Below are 18,100 nucleotides of genomic sequence, written 5' to 3' on the forward strand. Positions count from 1 at the left end.
ATGTTTTACACACACACACACTTTAAAATATAATTCTTTATAGTGTGCCTCCTCAGAACAGAGATGAGTTGGTGTTGGCTGTTATCCAGAACATTCTGTCAACCTTGTTTTTAATTATTCATCTTTTCATCAGTTTTTGCCTTGCTCCTTCTTGCTTGTCCTTCACTACCGCCAGTATCCCAACAGTACTATTGCATCCGAAACCATTCACATAGAGATTCCATTCTTCGATGACGCTAACTGCCATTAGACACACTCCCAAGTGTCAATAGGCATGATTGAGAAAGCTGTCCGCAGTTGAAAAATAGTAATCACGGGTTGCAAAACAACTGGCAGATATTATCCTGACTTTTTTGCTACTTCATTTGTCATTCCTTTAGTTCAGCTCCTGAAGTTCATGACTACTGCAGACAAAAGTACACCTAGAACCTTTCTTATTTACTTCAGCATAGGACAATTAATAAATTTAGAAGCCATCTGCAAAAGGTGAGTTAGGAAGAAACTTGATATTTGAAAAGTTATCGTTGCATTTCTGTACAAGTTGTCTTTTATACACTAAACAGCTGTCTTTGGGTTTTGAATATTCTACTTTGGAATTAATGTAATAGCAATTCAAGTTTATGATTATCATGTGAAAAACAATAATATATTGTCAAGGTAAGGCAAAGCATAAGCAGGAGTAGGGAGCATCCTGATGCATTGTTGCTTTGGTGTTTTCCACTGCAGCCATTTTACGAAAGGGGAAGAAGCCTTCACTAGACTGCAGGCATTTGGGGTGAAACTCACAACATGCTTTCAAACTTCCAAATGCACCTATTATTTCAAGTTATATCTGCAACCATTTAAGAATCATGCAAGAATTCTTTAGAACAAAAATCTTTATTTAATTGAAGCTGCTTCTAATATTTCACTCAATTAGCCCATTCAGTTTTGATTCTGTTGTACTGACTCACTGTCTAGTGGCTTCCTGAACTACCAGTGTGATTCATCAAGTTGCCCTTTCTGTCTCCTGACTCAACTCTTTCATATCAACCTATGGGCTATATCTCCCAATTGCCAAAAATGACAGACTTTTGATTTATTCTTCTAGAAGACAACAAGGTGACAGAAAAAGGGCTCCTGATGTTTTTCCATAAAACCCAGCCATTCAATTCTTGACCTTCTGGCAGAAAGTGCCTTACCACTTCATGTTTTAAATTCCAATCAGGTCATTTCCTTTGATCTATTTTGAATACAGCAGAAACCTCCAAAAAGTCAAAGGGAAAGACCATATTTATTATTAGCAACTATGAGAAACTAAAGGAACATTATGGTGGAAAAATTATTTTAAAAATTCTTTTCTCTGCCCACTACTGTATGACATTTTATCATATAAAAATAACAGCCATATTGTGCAATTTTTATGAAATCCAAACATATCTAAGCTAGGAGTAGATTTTTCTTCAGTCATTCCTTAAAATGTCATGAGTCAATGATGTTTTCAAATGCTTTCAGTATCTTGAGAGGATAAGTTGCATTCATGTTCTAGAAGACAAAATTCACATTTTCCATATGTGGGGTGTTGTTATTGTTGCTATTGAAGCACTTTTAATTATGCCATTAAAGTGGTTAAAAGGGCATACATTTTCCTCAGCATTGTATAATAAACTACCAAACCTGGTATAGAAAAGTTTCCAGTTTTATTTCTAAGTAATTATTCAGAATAAGGCTAGTGTAGTAATTATTTATTTCTATAATCTGAAACAAAATTCAGATGAAGTATACAACATTGCTAGTATTTAACAAAAGCTCACTGTGCTCCACAAATTGAACATACTACAGTAATTATTTTAAAATGGAAAAATCTACCCGTGACATTAAGTCAAACAGTATGTTGGATCCAGTTTAACAATATGTATTAAATTCAATTCAAACAGTACATTCCTGTGTGATTTAAATACTGAAGTTGTCACTATATACAAAATAAGTATATTTTATATACTTAGATATAAGTGTGTGTGTGTATGTATGTATATATATTATGTAACCAGAGGTCATGGGTGTTCCATCACAGAAGATTCGCAAGAAGAGGCTGGACAGCCATTTGTCCGGTATAGGGTCTCCTGACTAAATGGGGGGTTGGACTAGAAGATCTCTAAGGTCCTTCCAACCCTATTATTATATGTACTATGTTTTAAGTATTAAAATTAAAACATATTTATGAATTCCAATGATTTAAACAGATATACACTAAGTATAATTAAATCTGGATCTAATCCATTCAGTTCTATTTTGATTCAATTCTGTTTTGATTGCACCCAGTTTAAAGTATGTATATGTATCTATATTTCTTTCTATTGTGTCCTCTGATCTTGGTTATTTATTTGCAGACATTTGCTTATCCAACTAAGTAACATCTTCAGTTTGAATGAGTATGGAGTTTGCTCACTGGGTATATAAAGGAGCTTGCCATGCAATTTTGGTGAAGGTGTGGTTTTCCTGGTAGTTCTTTCATTAGGGTATTATTTTCTGTCTCATAGTTTTTCTGGGGTTAATCTGCTTATCTGGGTGTTGGCTGCTGGAGAGGATGTTTTATGGTATTTTCATTCCTTCTTAGCTTTCTTATTGTCTCTTTTGAATAGTGTATAAATGTGGCTTATCTCTATGTATCTGTTGGTAGCTGATTTGTCTAATGCCAACTTCCAGGAATTCTCTAACATTTTTGGTCAAAGGTGCTAAAGTTTGCCAGCAGAAGCTGTGGTTGAGTCAGTCCATATATTATGAATTAAAGAGTTTTCATCATGTCTAATCATTATTGTTGGTTTTCAAGGATACTAGCTGATATTCATGAGGCCAGTTGGTGTTCAAGAAGAAAAGCACAACTTCACCAAAACTGGCAGGGCAACCTAATGTATACCAACAGGCAGCAAACCCCACATTCATTTACACTGATGATGATAGTAAATAATAAAATGTCTGCAAACTACCAAGGACAAAGAGCACCAAAGACTCCTCAGTTCAACCATGATCTACATATTCTCTTCTATTGAAATATTTCTTTCTCTTTGTCCAGGCTAATATTTCACATTAATCCTTTATCTGAAAATGATATTACAGAGTAATTCCAAAGCTCTGGAGTAAAGATGGGATAAAGATAAAATTCCTCAATTCATCACTTATTTTGCTAAGAAATACCCTAAAATGTGCTTGGTTTCTCAATTGCTTTGGTAGCAGCAACATTTAAACCAAGGATAGGTAATCATGAAACTGAAAATAAAAATAAAGTAAATGCAATTCTTAAATATACTATATTATATAATTATACTATATATTATATAAGCTGTCTTAACATTCTTAAGATGAATACAAATTTTAAATAGTGATGCGGTAAGATATTGTAATGCTTTTATTATGTATGTTATTCAACTTACTTTTAAATGTTAATCAAATTAAATTAAAAGCCTCTTCTTTTTTGCCATATTTGGGGACTCATGCAATAGTCATTCTGATGAGAGGAAGGGTTGGAATTAGTATCAAAATTGAAAGTTTATGTCATAAACCATCCATAGTGATTATCAGCACATGGGTGCCATACCAAAAAAAACAACAACTTAGCAGCACTTATAAAAGCTGTGCAATGACAATATTTCCAATTGTCAACTGCAAAAGGGCACCATACATATACTACATTGATACATTATGACATTATAAATTCTTGGGTAGAATTCAATGCATATGAAAGTTTAGGATTTCAAGCCTTGTTGTGTAAATCCATATTTTGCTAAATTAACGTTTGACTTCCTAATGTCCCTGAAAGTTTCAATCATCAATTCTTTACTCTCTGTTGGTTAGGATAGAGACTAAGATTGTTGACCCCTAGGTCTTTTATATTGGCCTTTCCAGAAAATACCAGGGATCGGTTCTTAGTTTCCTTTTATCATTGTAGTCTATCCTCTTTAGAAATTGTATAGTTAATTTTAAAAGACATTGTTGGCATCCTTTGCTTGGTATGTTGCATTTAGTAAATTTCCCCTTCCTAAAGCACATTTGCTGCTCAGTCTTAGCTTTTCTGCTTTCACTATTTGGTAGCTGTACTTTATACATACCTAGGTAGGCACTGAAAACAGGGAATGTCATTGTTAATTGCCTGCCTCTTTTGTCATGTATTGATATTTTCTGGATATTTATGCTGAGATTTCTGATTACTGAAATAGGAAAATACACCCTTAAAGTCTTTTTTTCCCTATTCACAGGGTTCCATACCTTGAAAACATGAAATACAAGAATAGATCTAGATAGCTTTCAAATAGTTGCTACTGTTTACTAGTAGCATTATAAAGCAGCTTCATTAGACCAGGAAGGTCTTGAAAGAGAATTATAAACTGAAATCAATACAAAGATGGCCAACCATGTAAAATCAGGGTTTAAGAATGATGTGAAGTGTCAAGTTGTTCCGTTAACCCACAAAAGAGCCAGTCATGTATGCCAGCCATCTGTGTGCACAAGAAACAAAGAGAAGGGACCTTTTCCAACTGATCTCTTGACACCTGCCTGGCATGAAATCTGCAGGATAGCTAACATTAGGAAAACTGGAAACAATGGCAGATATCTGCCAGCGGCTCTGTACAAGGGCCAGTGAAGGAAAACAAATGACAAGTATTAAAAAGGGTATAAGTTGCTTTTCTTTAATCTCAATAAACTATCTCAATAATTAAATATATTTAAATTTCCACTGGTATGTCAAAACTGTCAGATAAAAGGGAAAAAGATACATGAAATATTTGTAGTTTATGCAATTTGTACTTTATGGTTTCAAAAACGTATCAGAAGATGACACTTCCACATGAACAAGTTGCCATTATTCACTAGAAACCACTGTACAATTTGAATTTTACTCCCACTGCAAAGCAAATAGGCTACCTTTTAAAGAATTTAAACTAAATTCAAAATTGTTGTGATGCAAGATGCAAAAGCATCAATATGAAACAAATGTGACAAATTAAAAAATTTCCAAGGGAAAAACATGAGCCAATTTTCCAAGGAAAAACACCAGAGGGCACTGTTTACCAGTGATTGGCCTTTAGCAGGAACTTATATTATTGGCTTTTTTAAGGTTAAAAAATGAATTTTGGTTTCAGTTATCTAACAATAAAATACTTGTTTATATTAAATTTTCAGTATATTGTTTGACTCTTCTGTTAATATTCTATTAAAATATTAAGGTATTATAAAATGTTTCATCATGTATAATGTTCTTTAAACCCAGAGTTGGGCTGAACGTAGATAAAAGTCCACCTTGCCCCTGTTAGTTATTACTGGACCTATCTTGCTTTGATCCTGCAAGATGCTTCTTAATCAAGAATGCATACACAAAATATCTAAGCACATGGTTTTTGTTCCTTAATTACTAAAGGATTCAGGTAGTTGAAATGGCCACTTTTCAACACTGCAACCTTCAGTGGCTTTTAATCAACTAGAAACAAAGGCTGCTTAAAATGACCTGTTCCGGATGTCTATCCTTCATTTGCTTTGATTTGATGTCATCCAGACAGATTTAGCATGATCCTGGACTGGTAAATTCCACTAATATTCTCAGGTACTATTCCTTTAAAAGATAGATAGATAGATAGATAGATAGATAGATAGATAGATAGATAGATAGATAGATAGATAGATTTATTGGCCAAGCATGATTAGACACACAAGGAATTTGTCTTGGTGCGAATACTCTCAGTGTACATAAGGAAAAAAGTAAAATACATTCATCAAGAATCATAAGATACAACATTTAGTGATAGCCATAGGTTACTAATAAGCAATCAAATCATTTGGGAAACAAATAAAATATAAATTGTAAAGATACAAGCAACGTGGTTATAGTCATAAGTGGAAGAGATAGGTAATAGGAAGGATGAGAAGAAGAATACTAATACGGTCTTACTAAGTAGTTTGACAGTGTTGTGGGAATTAGTTGTTTAGCAGAGTGATGGCATTCGGGGAAAAACTGTTCTTGTGTCTAGTTGTTCTGGAGTGCAGTGCCCTATGGCGTTGTTTTGAGGGTAGAAGTTGAAACTATTTATGTTTAGGATGTGAGGAATCTGTAGATTTTTTTCACAGCCCTCTTTTTGACTCGTGTAGTATACAGGACCTTGATTGAAGGCAGGGTGGCAGTAATTGTTTTTTCTGCAGTCCTAATTATCCTCTGGAGTCTGTGTCTGTCCTGATGGGTTGCAGAACCAAACCAGACAGTTATAGAAGTGCAGATGACAGACTCAATAATTCCACTGTAGAAGCAATAGCACTTAGACTCCACAATGCTTTAAAACACTCTCTGAGCAGTTTTACCATGTCAGCATATTGCCCCCAATAATCTGGGTCCTCATTTTACCAACCTGGGAAGGATGGAAGGCTGAGTCAACCTTGAGCCCATCAGGATCGAACTCCAGGCAATGAGCAGAGGACCACCAGGGCTCCTTCCTTCCTTCCTTCCTTCCTTCCTTCCTTCCTTCCTTCCTTCCTTCCTTCCTTCCTTCCTTCCTTCCTTCCTTCCTTCCTCTGTGCCACCAGGGCTTATCTCTAATGAGGAGATTGAGGGGCATGCACTAACAATTTGTTTTCTCTGATTTTTTAAAAATTGAAAAATATTAACCTATTTATGTGGTGGATGTCAAAATTAGGTCACAAAGATTTCTTCATGTTTTTAGCATTTCAAGGGGATTGAAATGACGATGGAATCAGGATCCACAAGGTAACCAGGGACATTCAGAGTGATTAAAAACAGCCACTCCAGCATTGCAACCACCCTTTTCCTATTTTTTTACATGCATTGTGACAATACACATATCCCCAAAGAAATGTGTTGTTGTTGTTATTGTTGTTTTGTCCTTCTGCCAAAGCCTGATTATCTGTGTGTGCAGTTTATCAAGTCAGCTATGAAAGGATTTGCCAACATTGGGGAATAGAAACAGTAGTAGTTCCCATATAATCCCTTATATGTCTTAGTATATAACAAAAGTTATATAAAAGTTATAATACATTAAATAGTAGCTGTTCACTCATGTGAAACTAAAACAAGTCCCATACTTTGGTCGTAATACGCATTTCTCCTTATACTAATTCTAATAAGTACTCAGAAACCCCATTGTGGCTATCAACAGAAAAGTCACCAGTGTTTCCAAGATGATATAAGAGATTGCAATTCAATGTTAGAGTCTTTGTTTCCCATGAAAATTTGTCTTGGTAACTTTAAGAGCTGTGGATTTCAACTTCCAAAATTCCCCAGACAGAATGATGAAGCCCAGTTTGTCATGTTATTCTTGACAAATAAGCAGCTAAAATGCTATGAAAACGTTACCGGAATTGAATCATTCCAGCAGGTTTAAACATAAATTTGTCTCAAAATATAAACCCTTAAGAATGTTATTTATTCATTCGTTCTTTTATTTATTTTTTTATTTAACTTTTAATCCATTATGACCAATGATATAAAGCCATGTTTTATCATGCATTAAATAAGGACCCCAGACCAAACAAAAGTTTTGCCAAGAATTGTTGGAAAATTATTGTGGGTAATTTCCAGATTAATTTGTATGTGGCATCTTCCCAGTAAGTTTCTATATCCAGTACAGCAAACTACTCTAGCAAAATGAGACAAAACCTGGCAAAAATAGGAAGAAAGAGAAATATAAACAGCAGGAAAGAATTTGACAAGAAAAGTGTCATTTGATTGAGATGGGGAGGCTATAGAAATTAAATAAATAAATATTGTAAATTTATGTCATATCTATCTTATATCAAAGGCATAGATCTTTCCAAAGCCACAGGAAACAATGTGTATAATTAGTGTGGTTGTGTAATTTTTGTCACTGTTCATGTTTTGCCTTTGCATTCTTTTTTTAAAAAAAAATCAATATAAATGTGGGGTAAGGAACTGAGATGCATCAAAGGAATATTTGCATTGCTAATCTGGTTGTAAATTAATGTAAATGCTTCCATATTTCACATGTCTCTTTCCAAAAGCATATTCTGGATTTTCTTAGTCTTCAGAGACGTTGGATTAATATTACAATGTTTTCTATCACATCACAAAGAACATTATTATTTTCTTTAAAACTCTTCCTCCGTTAATATAATTTTAAGTCTCTGCTTCTCCTTATTTGTTTTGGATTCTCTGATAATGAATCTTGTTTTGCTTTCATCTACTCTTCCTAGGTGTATATTATAAATAATTTTGTGCCTTTTTAATGAGTAGTTTTATCTTCTTTACTAGAGCTATGAAAACTCATAAAAATATTAGATTAGAAATCTGGCTTTCATAGGGAGGCTTTTCAAAAAAAATATTCAAATATAGGTTTTTGAAAAAAACTATAAAGAAAGACTATCATCTATAAACTGTAATATGACATTAGTAATACCAGTCACTAAGACTTCCATTGTAAACATATCATTGGAAATACATTTCTTTAGAGACATGTTTAAAAGTTAATGTAATTGCTTATTCAGTGCATCGTCAGATTAATGTTGCCGTCCCAGAAAGTCTAAAAATTGTTTATCCCGATTCTATGTTTCAAATACAACTTCAGTCAATTTAGTTAAACATACTACATTTTCTTCCATGTGATTACTTCTGGAGAATAGTCAAGAAATTTTGCTGCCAGTGGCCAAATAACAAAATGGCACACCTATTGGCCTTAAAAGAGCATTGAGAACATTATCACTGTAGTCCTGTTTTAGGTGCCTTATTATGGTTATTTTCAATTGTGACTGGATTTTTTTAAGTATTATACATCACCCAGAGCCGCTTTCATGTGAGACACACAGCTATACAAATAAATCATTTAAAACCTGGGAAAAGGACCTCCAAAAGATTTCTATCCTGATTCATACACACACACATGCACACATACACACACATGTATTCTTTTAGTTATACAAAAGGATCTTTTTTAATCTAAGAAGCTTCCAGTAGAAAACGAAAATAATATTTTCAGGCAGGGATGCCTGATAATATGGGAAATAAACACCCATAATATCCTAAAGGGATATTCCTAGAATGCAGGCAGTGACTTGTTTTTAGAAACAACAGCAGGCCTGGAAGAATTTCAGCAATGGTTCTTGCTGCTACAGCTTGCAGGATTACTTTAGAGATGAAGTCATAAATCCATTCACTTGTAAATGTCATCAGTTAAACTTACATGGAAACAGTGATTGGTGGATTCCCTTCTTCCACAAAGAAGCAACAAGGCAATTCTTGGCATGTGCTTCCATAAACTTTATCTATTTATGAACATTCTTTCTTAACTGTAATCCTGTCATAAGTATACTAATCACACGTACTAAGGTGCTTAGAATCTGCTGACTAGTGCTGAAAATGGTCCTGAAAATTTCATTTTACCATTAAAGCCTAGGAATGTTGGGTTTCCTGGGGAAATAGCAATAGCATTTAGGTTTATAGCACTCTCACTCACTCTTTACAGCACTCTCTGGGTGGTTTACAATGTAAGCATTATTTGCATATTAAGCCCAACAACTTAGGTCTTCATGTTCCTTTATTTACAAATTATATCTGGCTTTCCTTGAGATGAACACAACATGTCTTGGGAGGAATACGGTGTTTTCTAACTCCTGGCATATTTAAACCATCACTGTTCATTTAGATTAAAAAGCAATATCCAATACTGCAATATTGTCTATGGAAGTTCTCAGTCATCCAGGCCATGGTTGTGTCAAAGATGCTTTTTCCAAAGGCAACTGGACTGTTTTTTCCTTGAGGAAGAAGATGTTTCGCCTATCATTCAAGAAATTTCATCAGTTGTGTCAGAACTGGTGAAGCTTCTTGGATGAGAAGCAAAACATCTTCTTCCTCAAGGATAAAACAGTCCAGTTGCCTTTGGAAAAAGCATCTTTGACACAACCATGACCTGGATGACTGAGAACCTCCACTCTTCTTGATAGTTTTATTGTACTGTAATAAAAATATTACTTCATAAAGAAAGACAAATGAAATATTTGTAGATTGTCCCCAAAGACAGTTATGACTCATTGATCACAAAATTATGTGTCCTTTTTGAGTCAGTGGACACATTTTGAATATAGATGCTGTAGCATGCAGTGAATTCTCTTTCAGTGTGTGCTGCTCAGGAATGTGATTGCAAATGTAAAAGACTGTTTTTAAATGCATGAACAAAAGTGTGCATTTGATAAATTAAAAGGAAAATAAGATATCCCAGACTTATGCTTCTCTGTCTCCAGGGAGTCAAGTTATTCATAGCTGATGTTCATAAATAGAGCAGATTTTATTTTAGGCATTTGGCCCAACTTTTAAGAGTCGCTATTTTTGAGCATAGAAATCTGACCCAAGACTTTACACATGAACTCTTCATGTAGCATATAAACTTTCCAGAATTAGCACACTTAGGGTGTTTTTTTCTTTCTTTCTCTTTGTAAGAATTTTTCTACTTGTGCTCCCTGGAACCTGGATAACAAAAAAAGCATAACAAACCAAGATCAGAAAGTGCAGCATGGTTCAGATAAGCCCTGAACCTCCCCAAAAGAGCCACAAATAGTGTCTATTATTTATTTATCCAGGTATATTTTTATGTAAGAAACATTGTTATCAAAGAATCACAAATTCATCCTGTGCTTCATTTCCTGAAGGACAGATATTTGCTTTGTCACACAGTCAGCCAAGATGTTCAGACTGGATTTGGCATTTTTCTCTGCCTATTGCATCCTTCTCAATGTCCTGCGATAGGCAGATGTGGATGTTTGATGGTGTTAGAATATCGTTGCAGAATGTAAGCTGTCCGAGCCAAGCTGCTTTTTGTTGTTGACTGGTGAATTTGTCAATTATTTCTTTGCTTTTTCAAAGATAGCTATAAACCTAGAACCTGGCTACCTGGCAGCAAAGAGTTTATCTTTGTGATCTGCAAAACAGAAATCATCTGGCTGTAGCTTCTACCTAAGTGTAATGGAAACAGAGTACAAGGTGAGAATATGAATGAAGGAGAGGTATAAAAGAAATGCTCAGCTATGAGGTGGTTTTAGGTACTGGATATCTATAGATTTGTTCCAAAATGACCTATTGATCACGAAGTGGTAGCAGAGAGTTAAGAGTGTTGTATTGTTACTTCTAGATAATCATAGCATCTAGTAGTCATGCCATCTAGTAGTCATTCAGAGAAAAGAAGATGTGATTACATGTTGAGGCCATATCTATGCCACTTATATTCTATGACTGAACGAACTTGTAAAACAATATTTAAGGAGGAGGTTCCAACGTGGAGCTAGGACTTCCTTGATAGCCTTACCTCCTGGGAATAGAGTTCCCCACTACAGAAACTCAACTGCAGAGTCCTTTGAATTATGTTTTTTTCAATTTACATGAATAAAATCTTGGTCATTTTGAAGGACCAGTGGACTAATCCATGGGGGGCCGGGAGAAGAAGGACTGTAGAAGTTAAGATTCTAGTTTCCTTTGCATCCAAAAGGGAATGGTCAGAACTACAGCAGAACTGCTGGGCCAAGAGCAGCTTTGCAAACTGCCCATCTCCCCTGCCTCCACCTTCATGTGCTATAGATTGACTGGATGGGAGCGGGGCGTCTTCCATTTTTCCAAGAAAGGGATGCTCCAGTCATGCCAGACATCCCGGGCAAGATTTAGTTGCCTTAGCAGCAGGCTGCCTAAAAGACAAAGGCTCCAAATGATATATGAAAATATATATTCTTCACACTAAAGAATCTGTGGATCATCCTTAAGATGTTCATCCCATTTTGATCACCACATTACCAAAAAGATGTTGAGACTTTTTAAAAAGTGCAGAGAAGAGCAACTAAGATTATTAAAGGCCTAGAGACTTAAAAGGTTGCAGGAACTGGATATGGCTAGTCTAGAGAAAAGAAGGGCAAGGGAGGACATGATAGCAGTATCCCAGTATTTGAGAGACTGCCATAAAGAAGAAGGGTCAACTCGTTTTACGAAGAACTGGAAGGCAAGACTAGAAGCAATGGATAGAAACTAATCAAGGAGAGAAGGAACCTGGAATTAACCAGTGGAACAGCTTGCCTTCAGAAATTGTGGGTGCTTTATCACGGATGGTTTTTAAGAAGAGACTGGATAGCCACTTGCCTGAAATGGTGTAAGATCTCCTGCTTGAGCAGGGGGTTGGACTAGAAGACCTCCAAATTCCCTCCCTGTTCTGTTCTGATTGATGTTCTTCAAAATAAGCACAAGCCCTCTGCTGGTTGAACTGGATAAGCACAGTGAGACAATGGACATTTCTATGCCATCAGTGTTTAAATATGCAGACACAATTTCTTATAAAGCAGTTTTTAAAATAAAAACTATTAACTATTTTATAAAATGTCTAAAGTTTGCAACTCTACCAGTTTTATGCTTCAAACTTTCAAACTATGTTAATGACATGGGAGTTTTAGGGTATGTATAATAAACACAGCTCATAAAAGAACTACTGGCTTTGGATACTGGATAGTACTGGCTGCCTCTTTTAATCTGAAGCTATATTTACATTCCTGCCAATTAAAATGACAGTCCTTTGCTCTGCAGCATGGTTGTTTCTATCATATTGCTTTTTTTTACTTTAGAGAAGTAAAAATAATAAATATTGGTAAGCAATCATATTAACTGTATTTTAATACTCTGTAATGTATTAATTGAAAAAAAGATATGGTAAAAGAGAGCAAGGAATAATTAAAAGAGGCAAGAACAACAGAGATATTGTGCTGGAAATTTTTAAAATGGGAATAGTAAACAAGTTAGAATAATGACATCCTGCACAGCGAATGTAATTAAGACTAACAGTAATGAAATTATTTGGAACATACCTGAAAAGGGAGGAAATTCTGGAAGAAGTATTGTAGACACTGCAGTAGTGCATTTCAAAAAAATTTTACCACCACTTCAGTGGGTGTGGCTTGGTGGGAGTGCTTTGTGCACATGCACACACTTTGTGCGTGCGCACACACCAAACGCACACTTTTTGCAGGTGCACAGGCTTTCCGACTCGCCCCCTGCAACCCTGCACTCTCCCTGTCACTTCAGCAGCTGACGCGTGACAATTTGCTGTGCTGCGCAAAGAGCAGCTGTGCTTCAAAAGCAGGGAATAAAGTTTAATATGGGAACAGGGGTGTGGGGGTGGGCCCAACAGCAGAGCATTGGAGAGAACCGGTCCTGTCTCCACTGCTCATCGGCACTACCAGCTTGGCAGAACCGGGCCAAACTGGAAGAATACCACCACTGAGACAATGTATATGAGAATAATAAAAATACCTAAAATGAATGTTCATGCTCAAAATGCTTTAAATGGTCTTAAAAAATAATAATAACAATAAAAGGGAGTCATAACATCCTCATGGTACAAGAAAGATCTATGGACGATTAGACTAGTGCAGTTGTATTTGATAGGAAAATTGCAGTATATTATACATAAATGGCAAAAACAAAACAAAATCAGCAAGTACAAGAACAAATTGGTGATAAATGATTGTAAAACCAATTACAAAAATGAATGATCAATACATCATTGAGGTGCCTCAGACATATACAGGAAATAAAAACTGAATTGGAAAAGCAACATTTGGAAGAAGAATTAATGGTTGAGAGAAAGAGGAAGAGCAAAATTTTGTGGTTAGGTGGAGTTGCTGATACCCTCAAAAACAGAGATGAAAATTTTTAAAAATAAGAGGCGAGATATGAACTGGCAATGGACATGGTATATGAGCAAGAATGATGTGCAAGAATAGAAATCTAAGGAACAGAACAGAATAATCTTGGTGTTAACTGAATTCTGTTACATTTCCTTTTCTTTAATTAACAGATCATCAGAGTTGGAAGGGACCTTATAGGTCATCTAGTCCAGTAGTCGCCAACTGTGGGCCACAACCCACTGGTGGGCCGTGAGAAAATTTTGGTGGGCCACAGAGAAATCTCACCCCCAGAGCACCCCCCCAAAGCAATTAATCCAGGCTGTGCAGAAACACAAGGCAGCGCTGCCCACATGACCCGCGGGAACCCTCCCCATTCACTCACTCCTTACCCGGTAAACTTGCCTGCTAAATTGCTATTTTTCCTTTTTCCGACCATCATCTGTTCTGCTGTGCGGGAGATTTAGATTAGCTAGGAAGCAGGAAATGGTTGGATTTCTTGCTTTCTAGCTAGTCTTTAGATCTTCGGCTCAGCACAGCCGAACCTTCCTTAGGACTGAAGATTTGCTTGCAAGCAAATTCAGTGCACACTCACAGCAAGCAAATTTGAGAGACTGAGCTAGCCGATGGCAGATAGATAGATCACTGAATGATTCTGTGAGCAACTCAATCTGCCTGCTTTGCCTGATTTTAGGTAAAAGTTGCTCTTTTTAAATAAAAAAATCAATATTTACATGCATGGTATATTGTGAGTTAATTTTGAGTTTGCTTGCAAGCAAATTTTATGTGACAGACTGAGCTAGCCAATGACAGATAGATAGATCTCTGAATGAATCTATGATTCTGTGAGCAACTCAATCTGCCTGCTTTGCCTGATTTTGGGTAAATTGCTCTTTTTTATAAAAAAAATCATACAATTTACATACAAGCCATGCCCAGCCAGTCACATGACCACCAAACCATACCCACAAATTAGGCCATGTCCACAGAACTGGTTAGTGGTCCCTGGGATCTAAAATTATGAGTTTGGTGGTCCCTGAGGTCCAAAAGGTTGGTGACCCCTGATCTAGTCCAACCCCCCACCTAAGCGGGAGATCCTACACCATTTCTGACAAATGTTAGTCCAATCTCTTCTTGAAAGTCTCAAGTGATGGTACTCCCACAACTTCCGAGGGCAAGCTGTTCCATTGGTTGATTGTTCTCACTGTCAAAAAGTTTCTCCTCATTTCCAGATTAAATCTCTCCTTGTTCAGCTTCCATCCATTATTCCTTGTCCGGCCTACAAGCGCTTTAGAAAGTAGATTGATCCCCTACCTCTCTGTGGCAGCCCCTCAAATATTGGAAGACTGCTTTTATGTCTCCCCGGTCCTTCTTTTCACTAGACTAGCCAATTACTTTTCCTTTCTTTTCCTACTCACTTTCTCCGCTCTGCCTAATATTGTTTCATCTGAAAGTAGTTAGCCTTATAGATATGTCTGACATTTGCATTGTTTTACAAGCAATCCTTGTTTTTCAACCATTCATTTAGTGACTGTTTGAAGTTACAATGACACTGAAAAAAATGGCTTATAACTGGTATTCATACTCAGATGATCTTCCCAGCCTGCTCCCAACAAGTAAAATCAATGGAGCAAGCTCACATTTGCTTAACAACGGCATGATTCACTTAACAACTGCAGTGAATGACAGAAAAAGTTGTAAAGTTGGAGGCAACTCACTTAACAACTGCCATGTTTAGCAACAGAAATTCTGGTCCCAATTATGGTTGTAAGTCAAGGACTACCTGCATATAAGTTGTCTTTTTAAAATTTATTCCTGGGCTCACCTTTTAAAGTCCAAGTGAAGTCCAGGTCAGAAAAAAAATGCAGAATGTAGAAATGCAACTGCAGAAGTTAAGTCTGGTTTCATTTTTGTGTGTTCTACATGTAAACAAGAAGCAAGATTTTGAATGTTTCTGGAGATTCTCAGTCATCCAGGTCAGGGTTTTCCCAAAGGTGCTTTTTTTTTCAAGAGGCAACTGGACTTTCTGGTTTTTCTTTGAAGATGTTTCACTTCTCATTCAAGAAGCTTCTTCAGCTCTGGCTGAAGAATTCCCAGCCACCATCCATTTCTCACCATCCAGTCAGAGCTGAAGAAGCTTCTTGGATGAAAAGCAAAACACCTTCAAAGAAAAACCAGTAAGTCCAGTTGCCCCTTGAAAAAAAGCACCTTTGGGACAGGGTTTTAAATGCACAGCCACAGGGGCAATTTTAACCCTTCCCAGTAGGCATACTGATTGGGTTCACACAATGCCCTAAAATTATAAAGCACATTATGGCTCAGCATGATATGTAAAACAGTGATGGGCAACCTGGGATCCTTCAGATAGTTTGGACAACTGCTATTAGTCTCAGGCAATTTGGCAAATGGAGAGGATATTTAGTTTCAAGTATCTGATGACATAAGATGGCCTAACTGTGGTATAAATACAGCCACTGATTCAGTAAATTGAAGGAATCTTGAAATCCTAAGCAAAGTCCTGACTTGGGAATAAGTTCAGTTTAACAAAGAAGAACTAATTGCCAAGTAAACATGAAGAGGGTTGTACTACAATAGTGTAATGGTAAACTTCTTAAGATTATTTAAACTGAGCACGAACTGCTGGCATAATTAGAATATTCTAAGCTTCCTCTTTTTATTAAAAGCCAATTAAAAGATTACCATTTCAGTTTACTATTGAAAGGACAAAAGCTAAAAAGATTAGTAATGCACTTCAATAAACTCCACCAATTAAATAGCTCTTTCCTGATTATTACTAAAGGAAACTTCTTTTCTGAATACTTAGAGTGATGTTATCATATTATAGCACAATGAGGTCTAACAATGCATTTCACTCAGCTTCTTTGACCTTTGGAGACCTGAGGGAACAAACATACTGGGAGTTCATTAAGTCATGATTAAAGGGTAAAAGCTGACTTCACTAGACAATTCTTGAACTGAAGGCAGTTTGTTAAACAAACATTCTTGGTAAATAGCCCTTTTTTTCCAAGTTTCTGTCATTAATGGAACAAACTGGCCTTGATTTCTTTCCAGATTTGGGGAAAGAATAATGTTCCTTCATTCAAACACATTAATTATTTCTTCTATATAAAACAAAATAATTTTTCTCTCTTTAAAAAGAAAAATCTAACATGGACTCCAGCCTTCAAAGTTTATGCAGTAATAAATCTGTCCGCCCTTGACCTGGTTTATGTTTTTAAAATAGCTGGAATATTTTTTTAAAAAGTTGTATCTTATATTCTTATTCTATGTATAACCATTGAAAAGTAGAGTTGATATGGATACAAACTAATATTTTTAAAATATTAAAGATATAGCTGCACTTTGAACTGCAATTGTGTTTCAAGGATTGGAAAAGCAAACTTTTTCCATATTTATTTAGTTATTTGTTTAAAAAGTGGTCTTCCAAGAGTTGTAGAAGGCATAGTATTAGAGGGAACAGGACTGATTTTTCAAAGAATTTGTTTTATTTTTATATATGTGGACCATGGATATTAAATGCAAAATCAGTACATTAAGCTTTATATAGGGTTACATGCCTGCTTTAATCTTTTTAAAGATTATAAATTATATAACATGTGATATTTCTATATTATTAAACCCATAAAAAGCACTACTAAAATTTTTTGTTTTGCTATCAAATTATACCCGAAGAAACTTTCAAAGCTCCAGAGGCTGCAAAAATGGGGTATAACAATAAGTTATATTTGCAGTCAATATCATTAGATAACAATATGACTGTCAAAGCAGATAGAGGATGTGTTTACACATACACACACACACACACACTTCAATTAATTGTGTTTCTATATAAATTACACCTGCCAAGGTGACTTCCAATTCAGTAACAACATAAATAAATCTCAGATTCTTTAAGGTTCCAAAAGCAGTTGTTATAATTTGTTACATTTTCTTCATTAAATAGGTGCTAGAAGCTTCCTTCTTTTACACCCCCCAAAATAAGTAAATATATAATTAATATAATGACTATATTTAAGTTTGAAATGTGTATATTATTTCCAAAATATTCAAAATGCCTTGTAAAATAGAACAAATGCAATATACAGACATTTTAAATCCAATGCATAAGCATTCAATGTATTTTAAAATTATTTTTTAAACAACCAAAGAAATGTCAAATTCTATGTGCATAAAACTGTAAGAACAACTGTTCTTTTTCCCACCGGGTTTGTGAATTCCAAGTTTGTAATACTTGGATCCAAATGTGATCCCTTAATATAAATTAGTAACCGACCTCTGGTCCGGAGGCCTGAAGGCAAAAATGCTTTGATATAGTCCTTGTGAAAATGGTACCCATTTATATAGAGTGCTATTTAACAGATGGACACATTATCCTCATCAATCCTTTTCTTCTCTTTAAATGCAAGCAAAATAAAAGTATCATGAAATGAGTTGATTT

The sequence above is a fragment of the Pseudonaja textilis genome, chromosome 6 (assembly GCF_049901715.1).
Source record: "Pseudonaja textilis isolate UNSWEBS1 chromosome 6, rPseTex1.2, whole genome shotgun sequence".
In the NCBI taxonomy this organism is placed as follows: domain Eukaryota; kingdom Metazoa; phylum Chordata; class Lepidosauria; order Squamata; family Elapidae; genus Pseudonaja; species Pseudonaja textilis.